Here is a 16467-nt window from a genome sequence, read left to right as displayed (position 1 = left end):
TTTTCGGGGTGGAATGGCCTTGTGGGGTCCCCATGGTTTGGTGGTCCATGGCCTCCCCCGCCCTCGTCTTCCCCTCCCCACAACGAGCCTAGTTTAAATCCCGCCAGAGGAGATCCGCCAACCTAGAAGAGAACACACGCTTACCTTTGGAGGACAGGTGAAGCCCATCCCAACTGAGCATGTCTCTCATCGTGATGTGCGGGTCATTGTCAAGGAAGCCGAAGCCTGCCTCAAGACACCATTGCCGAAGCTGCCAGGTGGTCTCTCTAATGCAGTTCTCGTGTCGTCTTCCACGTCCACTCACTGGTAGGTCAGATTTCTTGCTGGAAAGCTCACTGTGTCCCAACACCTAGATTCTCGGCCTCTGGTGAGTCCCTCTAGGTTTGGGGTGGACATGGGAACTCACCGCCAGGCACAGTAGACAGTGAGGATGGGAATGTTCCCAGGGTGCAGGGCTGTTTGGGCTCCTCCACACCCTTAGTAATGGCCTGGCCCTGTTACAAAGACCACTTAATGGGTGGGCCATCAACTGGGGTTGTATTACAAAATAAATGTGCAATCCATACTTCTGTGTTCAACAGATGTAACCTAATATGCCTTACACATGCAGCATTTTACCATAAGGAGACTGCAGCATTATTGCATAATCCAAGCTGAAGTGGGATTTATGCAACTAACTTGTGCTGATAAAGCATGTCAGGGCAACCCACTTAACTGTGCATCTCCCAAAACATCTGGCACATCTATATCTATTTGGAAGGAAGAGGAAACTATACTTCCTTATGGCTAACTAAACTCATTACAAAGGACATTGAATATCCCTACCAGTCCTTACAAGGCTACAGCTAAGGTTTGGCAGTCAATTACTACTGAACAGTCAATAGCTACAGAAACTCAGATCCCCTGGTTCTGTCAATGATGGCCACTAATAAAAAACTGTTTTGCAGGCCACATATGAATGTTTTGTGGGATGTAATTTGGGAACATTTGCTGTAGGTCAGTAATTCTCACCCAGGGTGCCAGGGTACCTTGGGGTGTCACCAGATCTTTTGAAGGATGCCATGAAGTGTGAGGAGATAAGTGCAGGCTCAGGTCCATCCTTCCTTGGCAGCTGCCCTGCCCCTCCTGCCTAGCTCTTCTGCAAGGAGCTAAACAATGTAATAAATAAATTTGATTTTGAAATGGAGGGTGGGGGGGAGCGGGGAGGGCTGTTGAATTTCCAAAAGTTATGGATGAGTGCCTTGAGTCAAGTGAGGGATGCCTCAAGTCTAAAAAGATTGAGAACCACTGCTCCAGGCTGTAATATAAAAAGTAGGTCCAGCCTGTATATTTGAATGAAAATAACTGTGGCTGTTGTGTTTTGTGCTGAACTCAATGCTGTCCTTGTGTGGTAGGTGTTGCATGCCTACCAGATTGAGTTCTTCAGGAATTTAGGCAGGGAAATATCTAGTTTGCAGATTCCAGCTGGACATGTGTGTGGGAGAGGTTCAAAGATGCTCTGCCTTGCTCGTTCTGGGCATATGCAGTCACAGAACTCTAAGCAACTTTTCAACTTTACTGACCTAAGGCTGTGCCTGTAGCCATTTCAGGAACAGTGGAGGTGCAAGAATAATGGCAAGGGATCAATGTGGCTGCCCAGGGAATTTCTTGGATGCTTCAAATGCAAAAAGAAACCATATGGGCAATGGAAAAATGGGCAGGGCACGAGGAAATAGCAAGAACTTACAGGGACAAAATCAAAAAGGCAAAGATAAAGAATGAACTGCACCTAGTGGGGGAACTTAAGGACAACAAGAAGAGCTTCTATGAGTGTTGGCCAGAAAAGAAAGACCAAGGAAGCTGTGGGTCCCTTGTTAAATGGCCAGGGGTAACTCTTAACAGAAGATACAAAAATGGCAGAACTATTCAACAACTACTTTGCCTCAGTCTTCACAAAAAAATTAAGCTACAGCTAGGGACAAGGGACAAGCTGACAGATGAGATAAGAGAAAGTAAGAGAGCTTTGGATGGGTCTATATGAATTCAAGTCAACAGGGCTTGATGAACTTTATCCCAGGGTACTGAAGGAACTGGCAGAGGAGCTCTCAGAGCCCTTGGTAAAGAGTTTCATGAAGTCATGGGACATGGGTGAGGTACCAGAGACCTGGAAAAGGGACAAAAAAGGCAAAAAGGAGGACCTGCAGAATTACAGACCTTATAGTTTCACCTCAATACCTGTTAAGTTACTGGAACATATCCTAAGGAAGGTGATATGCAAGCATCTAGAGGAAGAAAAGTTGAGCACAAGCAGCCAGCATGGATTTATTAAGAACAAGTCATGCCAAACTAACTTGATCTACTCTTTTGACAGAGTAACTACTTGGGTGGGTGACGGGAATACTGTAGAAATAGTGTATCTGGACTTCAGCAAGGCTTTTGATGAGGTTCTGCATGACATTCTCAAAAACAAATCGGAGAAATGTGGGATGGACAAAACTACTGTAAGGTGGATGGTCAACTGGCTCAGTAGCTGCAAACAAAGGGTAATTCTAAGTGGTGCTATGTCCGAATGGCAGGAGTTTCAAGAGGAGTCCCACAAGGGCCCAGTGCTGTTCATTGTATTTATTCATGATTTGAAAGCTGGCATAGAAAGCTTCTTGAGCATGTCTGCAGACGACATGAAACTGGATAGGATTGTGAACACTCTGGAGCATGAAAGCACAATTCAGAAGGGTCTTGGTAGACTGGAAAGCTGGGCTGAAGCTAACAGAATGAAGTTCAGTGCTGACAAATACAAGGTGCTATGCTTTGGGAAGAATAATGAAAAGTACAAATACAGAATGAGTGACATTTGACTGGATGGCAGTACTGTGGAGAAGGATCTGATAGTCTTGGTAGATCACAGATTAATATTAGTCTGCACTGTGATGCAGCTTCACAAAAGGTACGAATCAAAAAAGCATGAAGTGCAAGACCTGGGAGGTGATATGGCCTCTCTACTCAGCACTGGTTAGGTCTTATCTATAGTATTGTGTGCAATTTTGGGTTCCACATTTTAAAAAGGATATGAAGAAATAATAGAGGGTCTAGAAGCAGGTGATAAAGGTGATAAAGGGGTTGGAAAGCAAGTCATATGAGGAGAGGCCTATGGAGCTAGACACACTCAGTTTGTGGAAAAGATGCTTAAGAGGGGACATGATAGTGGTCTTCAAATACTTGAAGGGACGCCATAAAAAGGAAGAATAACTTTTCTCTCTTGCTGCAGAGAGCAGAACACAGACCAGTGGCTTGAAGTTGCAGCAAAGGTTTAGGTGGATATCAGGAAAAAAACTTCTTCACTGTTAGAACAGTGAGGCAGTAGAATAGAAAGTTGGTATTCAGGAAGAGGTTGGACAACCACTGGTCCAGGATGATCTAGGTGTAGCTATGCCTATGTTCCACTATGGGTATTTTCCATGATTCTAGGCTTTGGTGGTTGCTGCATGGAGCTGGGAAGGAATTCTACTCCCCCACCTGCTTTTCTGCTATATGTCAAGGTTGGTTTGTTTGTTTGGGTGTTTTTTTTGAGCCTTCCTTAGCGGCATTGGGTGTTAGCTGTAGCCAAGACTGGGGATTTTGACAGGGGTGTGACAATGCTCCTGCTGGGATTTAAAGATGGAAGTTCCTGGCTAGGGGGTCTTGCCTCTTCTCTCAGGGTCAGACCAGTCACCATATTTGGCAACAGGAAAGAATTTTACCCCATGGTCAAACTGGTTGGACTGTGGGAGTTTTTGTCTTCCTGTTTCAATAACAGGAGCCCTCTACCTGGGACCTGAGTGTATACTAATAATCTTTTACAGAAGCAGGATGTTGCCTACCATGGTCCTTCTGCTTTATTGGTGGCAGGGTACGGTGTTATGTCTTGTGTTGTGTCAGCATTGACAGTAGTTTTACTAAGAGGTTAGATGATGGATTGGTATAGGATGGTTTGGGTAGGGATGATCTTGCCTCAGGAAGGAAGTTGGACTAAATGACCTATGGAGGTCCCTTCCAGCCCTATTTTTCTATGTTTCTATGATTTTTCTATGAACCTTAGTGGTTAGATAGGAGTTTTGTAGATCATACTACTGAACTTGAGTTTAAGTTCTAAGTCCTACTTAGTGGATGTCTACCTAATAATAATGGATGAAATCTCAATTCAAATGCACAGTGATGGGACCCCTAGAAATGCCCACTACAGCATGAAATAGTTATTTCTCAGAAATAGTTATTTCTCAGAACTGGTTCCTCTGTGACAAGTGCATTTCAGGCTTGTATTGGGGGAACAAAGGTAGTTAACTGTGCAAATCACTGATCCTTGTACTGTGAGTGCCAGTCTGATCTTATGGCACAATTCATAGCAGGAGATTGCCAGGGGAATCTCTAAGTGATCAGCTAAGGCAATTTTGACTGAAAGATGGCTTGGGTTAAGTTGGCACTGCACTCAGTGGTATGAGTACAGGATAGGTACCCATGCTGAATTAGCTTTAGTTTAGCTAAATTGGATAATCCAGTGAAGCATAGCTTTCAAGTGTGTGGGAACATACTTTGCAGTGTTGCTAGATTTTAAAAAATGGAAACATCCTATTGAAATCTCAAAATTGTAGTTAATGAAGGATTATTTTTCAAAAATTAAAGAACTTGCAAATTTATTTCTTTGTTCCTAATGCATGTTCATATTGTTGTAAATAGCACATATTTTGATCATTTCACTCACCATCACTTCATGGAACTTTACTATCTCAGTTGGATTCCACTTTGAAATCTCTGTCCTCTGCTGCTACACTTGCCATTAGAAGCACAGTCACCTATGTAACCCGCCTCCAAGCAATTCCACTTGTATGAACGTTGACACAAAGGCAATTTAAGTTCATCTGGAGATGGAAAATTCATCAAACATGAACATTTACTTTCATGTGCAAGCACACTTTGGATCTTTCTGAATTGGTGTATGTTGTATTTTGAATCCATGCAAGCTCCTAAGACTGTACCACCATGTGTTTGCTGGTATTGTTACCCAAAATAGCTAAATAAAATCTAGTTCAGGAATGCAACAATCACATCTCTGCACTAGATGTTGTCTGTGTGGATCAGAATCGGAATCCAGCCCATTGATTCTGCTGTCTACTGCAGTGGCCATAAATACACAGGGACTCTGAATTCCAGATTGCCATGGAGATAAAGACATTAAAAGAAGGGAGAGAAGATAATTTTGGTCATCTTCATGATATTTGATTTAGCCCCATCCAGATCTCTAAGTTACCATGATAATTTGTTGAACAAAACGGAAGCAGATGCTGTTAAAATTGGATATTTATCAGGTCCCCACATGTTACTCCTTGTCTTTACCTTGGGATTATTAGTATTTTTCAGAATTAAAACTGAAAATTCTGTAAATACTCTGCTAAATGTAATAACTGCAAGTAGAGACTCTTCAGCTTTTAGTGAAACCTACTTTAATTTTGATTGATTTCAGACACCAGTTTGCCATTGTTGCTTATTTTGAAAAATGCACTATTCCCATTCAAATAGAGACTTTCTTATTCACAGAACTTTTCTTTCCTCTTAGTGGTTACTTTGTAAGACAGAGGTACTTAGCCACGTTAGTTTGAAGTCAGGCAGAAGGCAGGACAGGGGGGCATCTTAATGAGTTAGTCTTTAAGGTGCCACCATGTGCTGCCTTTGTTTAGGTAATAAGTTATGGAAACTTTCATTTCTACATAGCTGGTTCAGATCTTTCCCAAGTCCAAAATATGGTCTAATACCTGAAAATGATTCTTTGACCCATATAAGGAGTGAGTGGGTGATCTCAGGCAAATTTCTAATGTGTAAGTTACTTTAGTTAGAATCTTTGATGAATCCTCTCATCATAGAGGCCAAGTTGACACTAGAGCTGAATGTCTTGTATGTTTTGTGTCTGTACCCTGTTACTGAATAGTGTCCAGCTCCTCCAATGAAATCAATGGATAAGCAAACCATTTTTGTTTTTTTTTATTCATCTGAGCCAAGTTGTAGTAAATCCAGTTGAAATAGTAATACAAATATGAGCATGCACTGGAGTATTATCTGCACTAGAGCTCTTGCTTTCAGTAACGGTTGTTGGAAATTTTTAGAAAAAGGCAGTATAAGGAGGCATTAAAGTTCTTATATTCAGCTCAGGACTGTCTCACCTTGACAGGGTTCAGTCAAATTACCACTGTTCCTGCCAGGAGCTGTCCTGTTTATTTTCTTCAGTTTCATTCCTGTCTTTAGCATTACAGTCATTTACAAGAAGTTGTCTAGTAACCAGTTCATACCTTCTCTTCCTCCTGATGTGTCAGTGAATTTATAGCATTAAGATTGTGATATTGCAATAATCCTTTTGCCAACAGACCATCTTGAAATAAATACAGGACTGTTGCAACGGGGTTGATTGTGTAGCTTTAGTAATAGGTTAGACAAGGGCTTATATGGGATGGTTTGGATAGAGATGACCCTGCCTTGAGCAGGCGGTTGGACTAGATGACCTCTGGCAGTCCCTTCCAGCCCTACTTTTCTGTGAGTCTCTATAAATCTCTGAATTTCTTTGTAAAATTAATTTGGAAAAAAATGAGCATGAGAGAAAGAAAGCTCAATAATTAGTAAAAATTGAAAGGGAAGGAAAAGAAAATTATGGGTCAAATGCCACATACTTCACTTTCTGTGATGTGAAAGTTGTATCTTTAACATGTGATGTGAAAGTTTGTATCTTTAGGCTTGACCTAAAGAGCTTCTTTTCACTTGTAGGGCAGACTATAGATGTTACCAATAGGATTTCTTTACCAGAGCCCTAAAGGATTGACACAGCAGTTCAGTCGATTTGGTATCAAGTGAACTTTATTAGTAACTTCTATAAAATATTACAGGTTTTCTCCCTGTAATATGAGCTGACAAGTGGCTGTGTAGGTGTCTCAGCGGTGACCGTCAGGGGTACCATGCCTTGGATCTTCCATTGGGTGTGTGATGTTTTGGATCCTCCACAGTCCAGTGGAGGCTACACCAGCCACTGAGTGCTCACACACACCTTCCTTTGTGTTAACTAGTTTCATGTCTTTTACCTAACAATTGTCCAGTCACACATTCCTTACACGGTGCACCACTTCTATTCTACTTTTGGTTTTCTTTCCTTGTTGGGAAAGTGTTAGACATTGCTCACCTTGCACTCCAATTACAGCACTTACTTCTTACAATGCCATATAAGGAGTTCTGTACAATTTTAATGCTTAGTTCTGGGAAGACTTGGACTCTTGCTGAGAGCCTTAGCACAACTCAATTTGCCCACTACAATAAACAGCTCAGATCAGTGATGCTATATCATGGACTTCTATGGGTGTGGGTTTGAGGCTGGTCCTGCAATCAAATCTCTAGTGAATGGGCTTTGCCTGCAGGAAATATGTGATATGGGTTGAGAGGTTCAGGAACCTCCCCTCAGTCCAAAAATGAATCTATACAAACAAGGGTAAGGGGAAGCTGGAGGAGGGAGTTTTTCTCTTCCCTGTTGTGTGGATTTGTGGCCTGGTGGATTTGCATGCTTGGCCTGAAATGCCAGCCCTAGGACTCATACCACTCTTTGGAAGCTCCTGCACAAAGAAACAATAAGATGCCTGAAGCCATGAAGGCAATGACTATACTTATTCTAAGAATATAAGAACATAAGTGACACAGGGGGTTGGACCATCTAGCCCAGTGCTGTCTTTAACAGTGGCAGGAACTAGAGGTGCACCAATACATTGGTTCAATATCAGAACGGTACCAATAGAAAGAAAATTGGCTGTATTGGAAATTGGCCCAATACAGCCGATAATTTGGCTGATAAATGCTCGTATGTGAGTGTAGCATGTAGGCAGTGAGGAGCGCATTTCAGCAGCTTGGAGAGCTGCATGCAGCTGGTAAGTCCATTGTGGTGGAAGGGGAGGGGGGAGGGAAGGGGCATGAGGGGGCAGGCGCTGCCCAGCTGGGGCAGGGCAGAGCATGGGATGGAGCCACAGCTCATCAGATGGTGGGGCGGTTCTCACCGCTGTGTGCACTCTGGGAGGGCAGGGGGAAGGCGTGTACCCCCCAGATCTGTGCTGAGCAGGCGGGCTGGAGCTGGGGCTGCAGGGGCTCTTCTTGGCAGGGGCTGGGCTTGGGGTGCAGGGCACTTGGGCTACAGAGGGCACTGTAGCCACCCCGTATTTCACTGTAGCCTCCTCCCAGTGCCACTGCTGCATGCCCAGTGCAGCCCTGGCTCTTCCCAGTGTGTCGGGGGATGCAGGGGTTGAGCTGGAAAGAGCAGGGGCTCTGCCAGGTGCGTGGTGCCAGTGCTGAAAGAAGGGGATATGGTGAAATTTGAGGTGGCTGCAGCTCCCTCTGTAGCCCCTGGCTTGAGCCCAGCTCCCATTGAGAAGAGCCCGACATAGACCTGGCTCCAGCCCACAGCTGCAGTCTGCCCGCTCCGCCCCACACAGATCTGGGGTCACATGACCTGCCTGCCCTCCCAGGCTGTGTGTAGCATCAGGAGATGCCCCACCCCACCCCAGCTGGGCAGAGCCTTCCCCAGCTCATGCCCCAGTCTCTCCCTGACTGCAGGGGGCATTGATCTTCCCCCCTCATTCCCCTTCCCTCCCCCTTCCTCTTCCACCACAACAAACTTTCCAGCTGCATGCAGCTCTCCACACTGTCAGAAATCAGATTGGTATCGGCCAATACGCCTCCTTAAAAATTGGCTATCTGTATCAGCCCCCAAAATCTCTATTGGTGCACCCCTCCACAGAACCCAAACAGTCAGACTAGCTTCAGGAATGGATGCTTGAAACAAGCATAAGAAAGCAAGCACATGAACAGGGAATATCTAGAATGATCTATCCTCTGTCATATCCTCCCTGGCTTCTACCATCATTGGTTTAGAGGTGGCAGAGGATACATCCATGTCTGTTCTGTTTAATAACTATTCATAGATCTATCATCATGAATTTGTCTAGTCCCTTTTTGAACCAGGTTATATTATGTGCCTCTACAGCCTCCTGTGGTAAAGAGTTCTACAAGTTAAGTATACACTGTGGGAAAAAAAAAACAACTTTCATTAGTTTTAAACCTGTCTCCTGATAATTCTAGTGGGTGCCTTAGTTCTAGTATTCTGGAACTTGATAAATAACAGTTATCTACATCCTTCATGATTTTATAAACCTTTATCGTATCCTTCTGCAGTCTTCTCCTTTTCAAAGGGAAGACTTTTTGGTCTCTCTTGGTATGGTGATTATTCAATACACCTAATCATCTTGGGTTCCCATCTCTATATTTTCTCTAATTCTACTACATCCTTTTTGACATGTGGAGATCAGAACTGAGGTTGGTTTAAAAACAACGTTTAGCTTGGGGAAAGGGAGGAGATGGATTCTTTTATATTCAAACACACTGCTGTAAGCACTTCAGCTTTGTTTATAGTGTAAGTCATAGATTGAAAAATCTGTGGAGTGAGAATGCTTTATCATTTATTTTAATAGGGACAGAGAATGCCATTGTGCCCACTTGCAATGGAAAACAAAAGTTTAATTATATCATAAAATGTAAGGCACCTCTGCAGCATTGCAAATAGGTAAAAGGGTCTTCCTGGGGTTAACAGTTGTTGAATGGGACTCCTGAAATTCTCTTTCTCCTTCAAACTGTTGAAGCTTTGCTCAACAGTTGCTACTAATTTGGATGAAATTGGCCATATGGCAAGCAGAAAACAGTGTTGGAAAAGCTTTCACACATAGATATCACAGCAACTTCTTTGCTAAATGTAGATTTTCTTCCTGAAGTCCAGATTTCACATGCAGATCTCTGGGGTAATGACTTACACCAGAAACAAGGCTGAAGTGCTTGCAGCAACCTGTTTTAATACCTGGGAGAATCCATCTCCTCCCTTTCCCCATGCTAGGGGTTGTTTTTAAACCAGACTTAACCCCCATCCTTCCAACTGCTTTGGGCAGGGGGAGTCTTATACTGGATTTGCTATATCTACATCAGGTTCATTAACAGCTATTTTACCGGTATATTCTCTTGGTATTGTCTCACAGGAATTTCTCTGAATTTTGCCTATGGAAGCATGTTTTGTTGCTCTAATTTTAGATTAAATCTTCCCATTTTCAGATCCACAGTGTGTTCCTGTAAATCACCTATCGCAGCCAAGGCATCTGCCAGAGTGTGATTTTGTTTTTCCTTGTATGACTTTACTTGTCATATATATTTTAGCCCGCTATAGTATCTATCCATACAACAAGCCACAAACCAATACTGAAGTCAAAGGGGCCATATGGTACCCTTAAGTCTACAAGCACAACTCCCAGTGACATCAATTGAAGCCCTCATGCTAAGATCAAGGGCTCACTGAGTCTAGGCCTTGCTGCTGCTGCTTGCTGATTAACTTAAAGATTAACTTATCTTTATGACAGACAGAGAAACAGTCACAGCTACCGCTAGAGTTAGAATGTGTTTAGCCGAACAGCTAATCTGTTTGCTCAGACCCTTTTCTTTGCAAGCCTCTGTCGCCTGGCATCACATCTGACCTCAAATCTTTATGACTTCATACAATATTGATATACAACAATCAAATGAAATAATATAAACTGAATACTAAATAATAATAACAATAATAATAATAAACTGCCCTGAATATGTAGGGATGCCCTCTTATAGGGGCTGATTCAAGGTTCACTGAAGCCGGTCGAAAGGCTCTCATAGATTCCAGCGAGCTTTGGCTCAGGCTGCTTGAGAGTTCTTTTAACCTTCTTGGAGGGTTTGAATAAGTGGAAGCATCATATCCAAAACTGCAATGCTTTGAAGCAATTTGGCTACTTAATTCTAATTTACTATAGAATTACTGCTATTACTATTGCTATTCTATTTGGTATAGAATTATTGCTACTATAAAATTTGTGCTGTTTTTCACTATGCATGGATCTCTTTGTGTCCCATCTGCCTTTTTGTAAGATCTGTAAGATATCTTTCATGTTGTACAAGCTAGAGGTCAAGAAGGAATATATGAAAGAGTGCATGCAGGATAACGGAGCATTGTGAAGGTAATTTTGTGAGGCCTGTACACTACTGGAAGGGGACTGGCATGTTGGCATTGTAATAAAAATATAAGCAGTCATGTAGGTATTAGAAACTTAATGTGTGATAGAGTCACTCCATATCTTGGAGACCACAATAAACTAGGCCGTGTCCTGTGGCTTCTTTAGCAGTTACAACTGTTTTACTTATCTTGTTGAAGCTATCTAATTGTTCTAAAGACCCAATGACAGTAGTTGTTATGCTTGTTGCTGTCAGGGGTATTTTTCAGTGTCCCCCTTTTTCATGTATTTTATGGGATGCTGGTGTGTTCAAAATGGGGAAATAGATGAGGATCTTGCAGCGTGAGTCCGTCTCTGATAGTAATAAAGCAAATGTGTCATATTTGATGCATGTTTTCTTGCTTATCTATGGAATGCTTATCTTGATGTGTCTCTTAGAACACTGTTCTTTTTTAGTAAGGAGGAAAGAACATTTTGTTAAGAAAATTATCCTGTTTAATTTCCTGAGTTCTCATACCCTTGATGATGAGTTTGTGTTGTCAGGGGAAAAACAGTGAATTGAGCATTCAACTGCTGCCATGGATTTTGAAAGGAAACATAAATATGTCATTTCCATATTAAAAATGAATGGGAACAATATACTACTGCTAAAACATGATCACTAAACCTGGAATAGCATTATTTAAATATTATTTACATGAATTTTACTTGTCAATAAGTTGAAAACCTTTCTTTCTAGACTCAGACCAGCTTCTTGTGTCACATGACCAGTACACATCCCCCACCATTATACCTTAACCATAAGAACATAAGAATTCCCACTAGCTGGGTCAGACCATAGGTCCATCTTGCCCAGTATCCTGTGTCTAATAGGCGCTTTACAGAAACCCTTGACACATGCCCCTTTTAACAATAGAGGGAGACCCTGGCACACACTACCTTGAGTGCACCAGGTTACAGCCCCTTTTCTACCTCCTCCAGAACCTACTGCTGAAGTTCTGGCTGCACTTGGTGGGGACCCCTTTTCTTTTATGCATTCCTTGTTCATGGCCTCACCAAGTCCCAGAACCTCCTGGTCAACCTCCTCCTGGCTCTAGCTAAACTGGCCAATTACAAGACCAGAAAGGAGGCTGTGGCCAGGAGAAACCCGGGCAAGGGCACAGCTGTCTTCCTGTCACTCCTCTGCTCATGTCTCTAGGCAGAGTTTCACTGGTCAGCATTCAAAGGGCAATGGGTCCTGGCCAGTATGCTCTGCTTTGTGTCCCATTCCAAATCCCACAAGGGTTTGGATAGGTACAGGGCCTGCAATCAAGAACAAGCAATCAACATCTGCAGGTATCAGCAGCACCCTGTTAGCAGGCACCCCTCTCATTTGGTCTGCCCCTAGCTCTGCAAGCCTAGCTGCTTAGCCCACCAGCTTAAGCTATGTCCAGGCAGCTGCAGGGAAACCTGCATCCTTGGAGTCTGGGCCCTCCACCACCTCTGTCCATACCACCTTGGGCAATTTGGGACCCTCTCCCTGCCATCAGCAGGCACCATGGGGTGCATGGCTATATGCTCAAGAAAGAGCCCACCCTTGAAACATATGTGCTCACTTAGGCAGCGAAGGCCCCAAAGATCATGGTGGCCTCCAGACACCAAGGCAAGAGAGTCTTCCCATGGAGGCGTCTGTGCAGGAAGCAATGGAGAAGGGACTCGCAATGGTGGGTAGGCATGGCCCCCTTGAGCCCTTGGAAGAGCTGGGCACCCATGTAGTTCTCAGCCCTGTCGCCCACTACCTCCCTAACTGGGCCCTCATGTCCTTCCATTAAGGCCTGAGGAGAATCTTCTCCCCAGTCACCACCCTCCCACTAGGATGCTGGGGCCACAGCCTCTGCCACATCCCATCCTTTCACTGTCAGGTCACCATCTGACTGGTGGTAGGGGGCAGAGGTGGGAGGGAGGCCTTTATGCTCCCCTTCCAGGGGTCCCCCAACAAGGTCTTCTACACAGCAGGGAAGGTGAGGTGCTTCTGGTGCTGGGCACTGGGGCACCTGTGCCAGGAGTGCACCCTCAACCAGCAGTGGGGGTGCTACAGGCCTCCATGGAAGAAAGAGGTGCTACCCATGGCACCTCAGCCCCAGCATCCAAGCCTCCTGCAAGTTCAGGAATTCCTACACCACAGACACCAGTGGAATCCCATGACAGAAGGGCACAGAGAGGGGAAGGTGGCAAGGGGGAATGCCTGCCCCACCACCCTGCCACCACCCCGCCACCACTACCACTGCCACTCTCTCTTGGCCCTACATTGTTTCCAGCACCCTAGGTTGACCCCCTCCCTGGGGCACCCTGAGGCTGGGTGGGTGCTGATCCTGTATGGGTGGTGATCTGCCACCCAAAGCAAGAGTAACCACAAGGTCCAGAGCTCGAGCACTCTGATATGGAAGGGGCCCTCTTCCATCACTTGAGAAGGGGGATGACATCACAGTCATGCTCACCACTTTCCAAGCTGCAGTAGGTATCCCACCCCCCCGAAAAAATAAACTACCTACCACCACGGAAGAAGGCCCAGGATGGCACGGCTGTCCTGTGGTAGAGGATCTCACAGAGGAGGTCCTGTGGATGAGACTTCCAACTTTGCTGGCCACAACCTGTCCCCCTCCATAGATGCTGAAGCCCCAGCTACAGATACTCCTCAGGCAGGTCCAGCAGTGGCACTGTCTCCCTCTGATCACCTGGGTGAGGCGAGAGCCCTGGGGCTTGTGCCAGTGGGTCCCAAGGGAGAAGAGTCCCTTTCTCAGGGCCCCGGGGAGGGTACAAGTGCTATCCGGGTGTTTAAACTATCTCCTCTGGCCCTCACATTGAAGCCACCTCTGCCATAGACCCCAGTGCTCTCTGTGGCCCCAGTACAGAGGGTGGAGAAGGCGGGTCCCCCACTGAAAATTCAGCTAATACTGAGGGGGACACTGAAGGGATCCCCCTGCCATTTGCCATGTCATTTCTCATTCCAACCCCTCCCCCATTCCAAGGAGCTACATTTCTCCTTCTACCTGTGTTGGGGATGCGGTGAACCAGATGGTTCAGGCAGTGCTCTTCCAGGCAGGGTTCCCTCTAAACCAGGGGCGGGCAATTATTTTGGGTGGAGGGCTGCTTACTGAGTTTTGGCAAGCCATTGAGGGCCACATGACAGGCAACCAGGGGCAGATAAATATTAATTTTCTAAATTTTTTAGGGGCCCCACAGGCTGGGTATAATGGCCTGGTGGGCTGCATTTTGCCCACCCCTGCCTAAGCTGTGCGGCATGTGTGGCCACACAGGCACGTTTATGCTGCATTGCCAGGTATGCCTGTGCATCCATGTATACCATGCAGCTTAGAGGGAACGATGCTGTCAGGCTTCTTTCCCTCATGGAGGCAGCGGAGGGGAAATACCCACCCCATCTGGAGCCAGGAAGAGCCCACCAAACCACAGGATCAGGAGGAGGATGACTCCACAAAGCCTGCAGACCTCTAGATCCCAGCGGTACTAAGGGGAGGGGAGAAGGTGCTCCAATTCCTGGAAAGCATGCTGTGCTCTCAAAAGAAGGTGCAGCTCACTCTGGACTGCTGGAGGGATTTCTACCAAGTACTGAACTCAGTATGGGCTTTGGTGGGGGAAGGCAAGGAGCTACTAGCTAGCCCTCAGCTTCCGTGATGCCTTCTGTACCTATGGGAGGGCATTGGGATTGCTGATGGATGCCGTGGCTGGTGGTGTCTCCCATGAAAGCCCTGCCAAGACTAACACCCGCCACCAACGAAGTCTCTCATTGTGGTAATCCTCAACGTGTGTAGCTGCAAGATGGGTCTCCACAGGTGCAAGGTACTCTCCTTTTTCTGAGTGGGGTGGGGGAGGAGTGTACTTTAGCTTTTCCTGAAGGAAATCCACACCATTCCAGCTGGCAAAACCAATGGACAGCTGGAGTGGAGGGACAGGGTGTACTTCAGCCATATCACAGAGACATCGTATGGGATGGCCACCCTATTTTCCCCAAGCCTGCAGCTGGGGGTGCTTCTTGCCATTGAGGTGGTGCCGAGTTGCCTGCTTCATCTATGAGTCCAAATATAGAGGATTGTGCTCAACCCTGGTGAGCATCTGTGCTCCTGTGCATGAGGTAGAGATGGTCCATTTTTATCAGCAGGAGGCTGCCTACCTTGGGACCCTGAGGCTTCATGAATTCCTGGTCCTCAGCAGGAACTTTACTGTCACTCCTAAGACACAGGATTGTACTGGCAGGGAGTGGAGTCAGGCCACTGCAGATGTCCACAGGGGGTCATCGCTGACCACTCCCTGGTGGATGTGTGGTGTGCCCAACATCCTGATAACACCAGAACCTTTATCTTTGTCAGGTTGGAGGAGCAGTGGGCACACCACTCCTAGTTGGACCAAATCTATATTTGCATGTTAAACACCTACCAAATCCAGGCTTCTAGCGTTAGACCAGCTTCCTTCAGTGAACTCTATCTAGTGAACATTAGATGGTCATGCTGCAGCCTGAGTGTCCACGGCCAGCTAACTGGCACTTAAGAAACATGGAGGACATAGGCTTTGTGGCTGTCTTCTGGGAGTTCTGGCTAGCCTGGTGTGAGCAGCGGTGGGCCTTTCCCTCAGCCCAGAGATAATGGCACATGGAGAAGGAATGCACCAGGCTGGACTGTTGCCACTATACCCAGTGGCATGCCTGAGAGCAGAAGGCAGCTTGAGAGCAGGTCAAGGGAAGTGCGGGAGCTGGAGAGGTGCTTGGCCACTGGCCCAAACAAATCATCCCTCTGTGGAGTGCTGGAGAGGTGGGAAGAGTCCTGAGCTCTGGAGGACCACAACACCCACAGCATGTTCATCCCCTTGTTCATCTAGCTCTTTCAGAATATGGATTGCAGCTCCTTCTTTACAACCCTGGACATCACTTGCCTCCTGGTGGAGAATGGCACCCCCTCATGGATCCTGGTGAGCTGTGAGAAAGGGCATATTTGATGCTCTTCTCGTTTGATCCAACCAGAGCTGGCATCTGCTAGGTCCTGCAGGAAGGATTTCCACAGGTCAGCATGGGTGACTGGGATGGACTAGAGGACCCTCTCACCCTGGCTGAGATCTTGGGTGCACTTCACCTGATGCCTACTGTCACGGCAGGGTCCTATAGGAGGGCCGTGATCTCCTCGAGGTCCCTCGCTCCGTGTCAAGGCCGGCCCAAGGCACCCTCTTATTCTCGCCCACCACGTCTTTGATGTTCAGTAGGTTCGGGAGGCTACCTATGACTCCCTGGGCACGGCTACTCGGGACCTCTGTCCCTGTGTGTTCCTGGACCCCCTGGGGGTCTCCCAGTGTAATGGGTACTCCCCAGGCACCCTAGTCTTATGGGCTACGCGTGGCTCCTACCAGCCCCTAATACCACGCCCCAAGCCTCGCT

The sequence above is a fragment of the Alligator sinensis genome, unplaced genomic scaffold (genome assembly GCF_000455745.1).
Source record: "Alligator sinensis unplaced genomic scaffold, ASM45574v1 scaffold1277_1, whole genome shotgun sequence".
Classification (NCBI taxonomy): Eukaryota; Metazoa; Chordata; order Crocodylia; family Alligatoridae; genus Alligator; species Alligator sinensis.
This window is presented reverse-complemented; position numbering follows the sequence as displayed.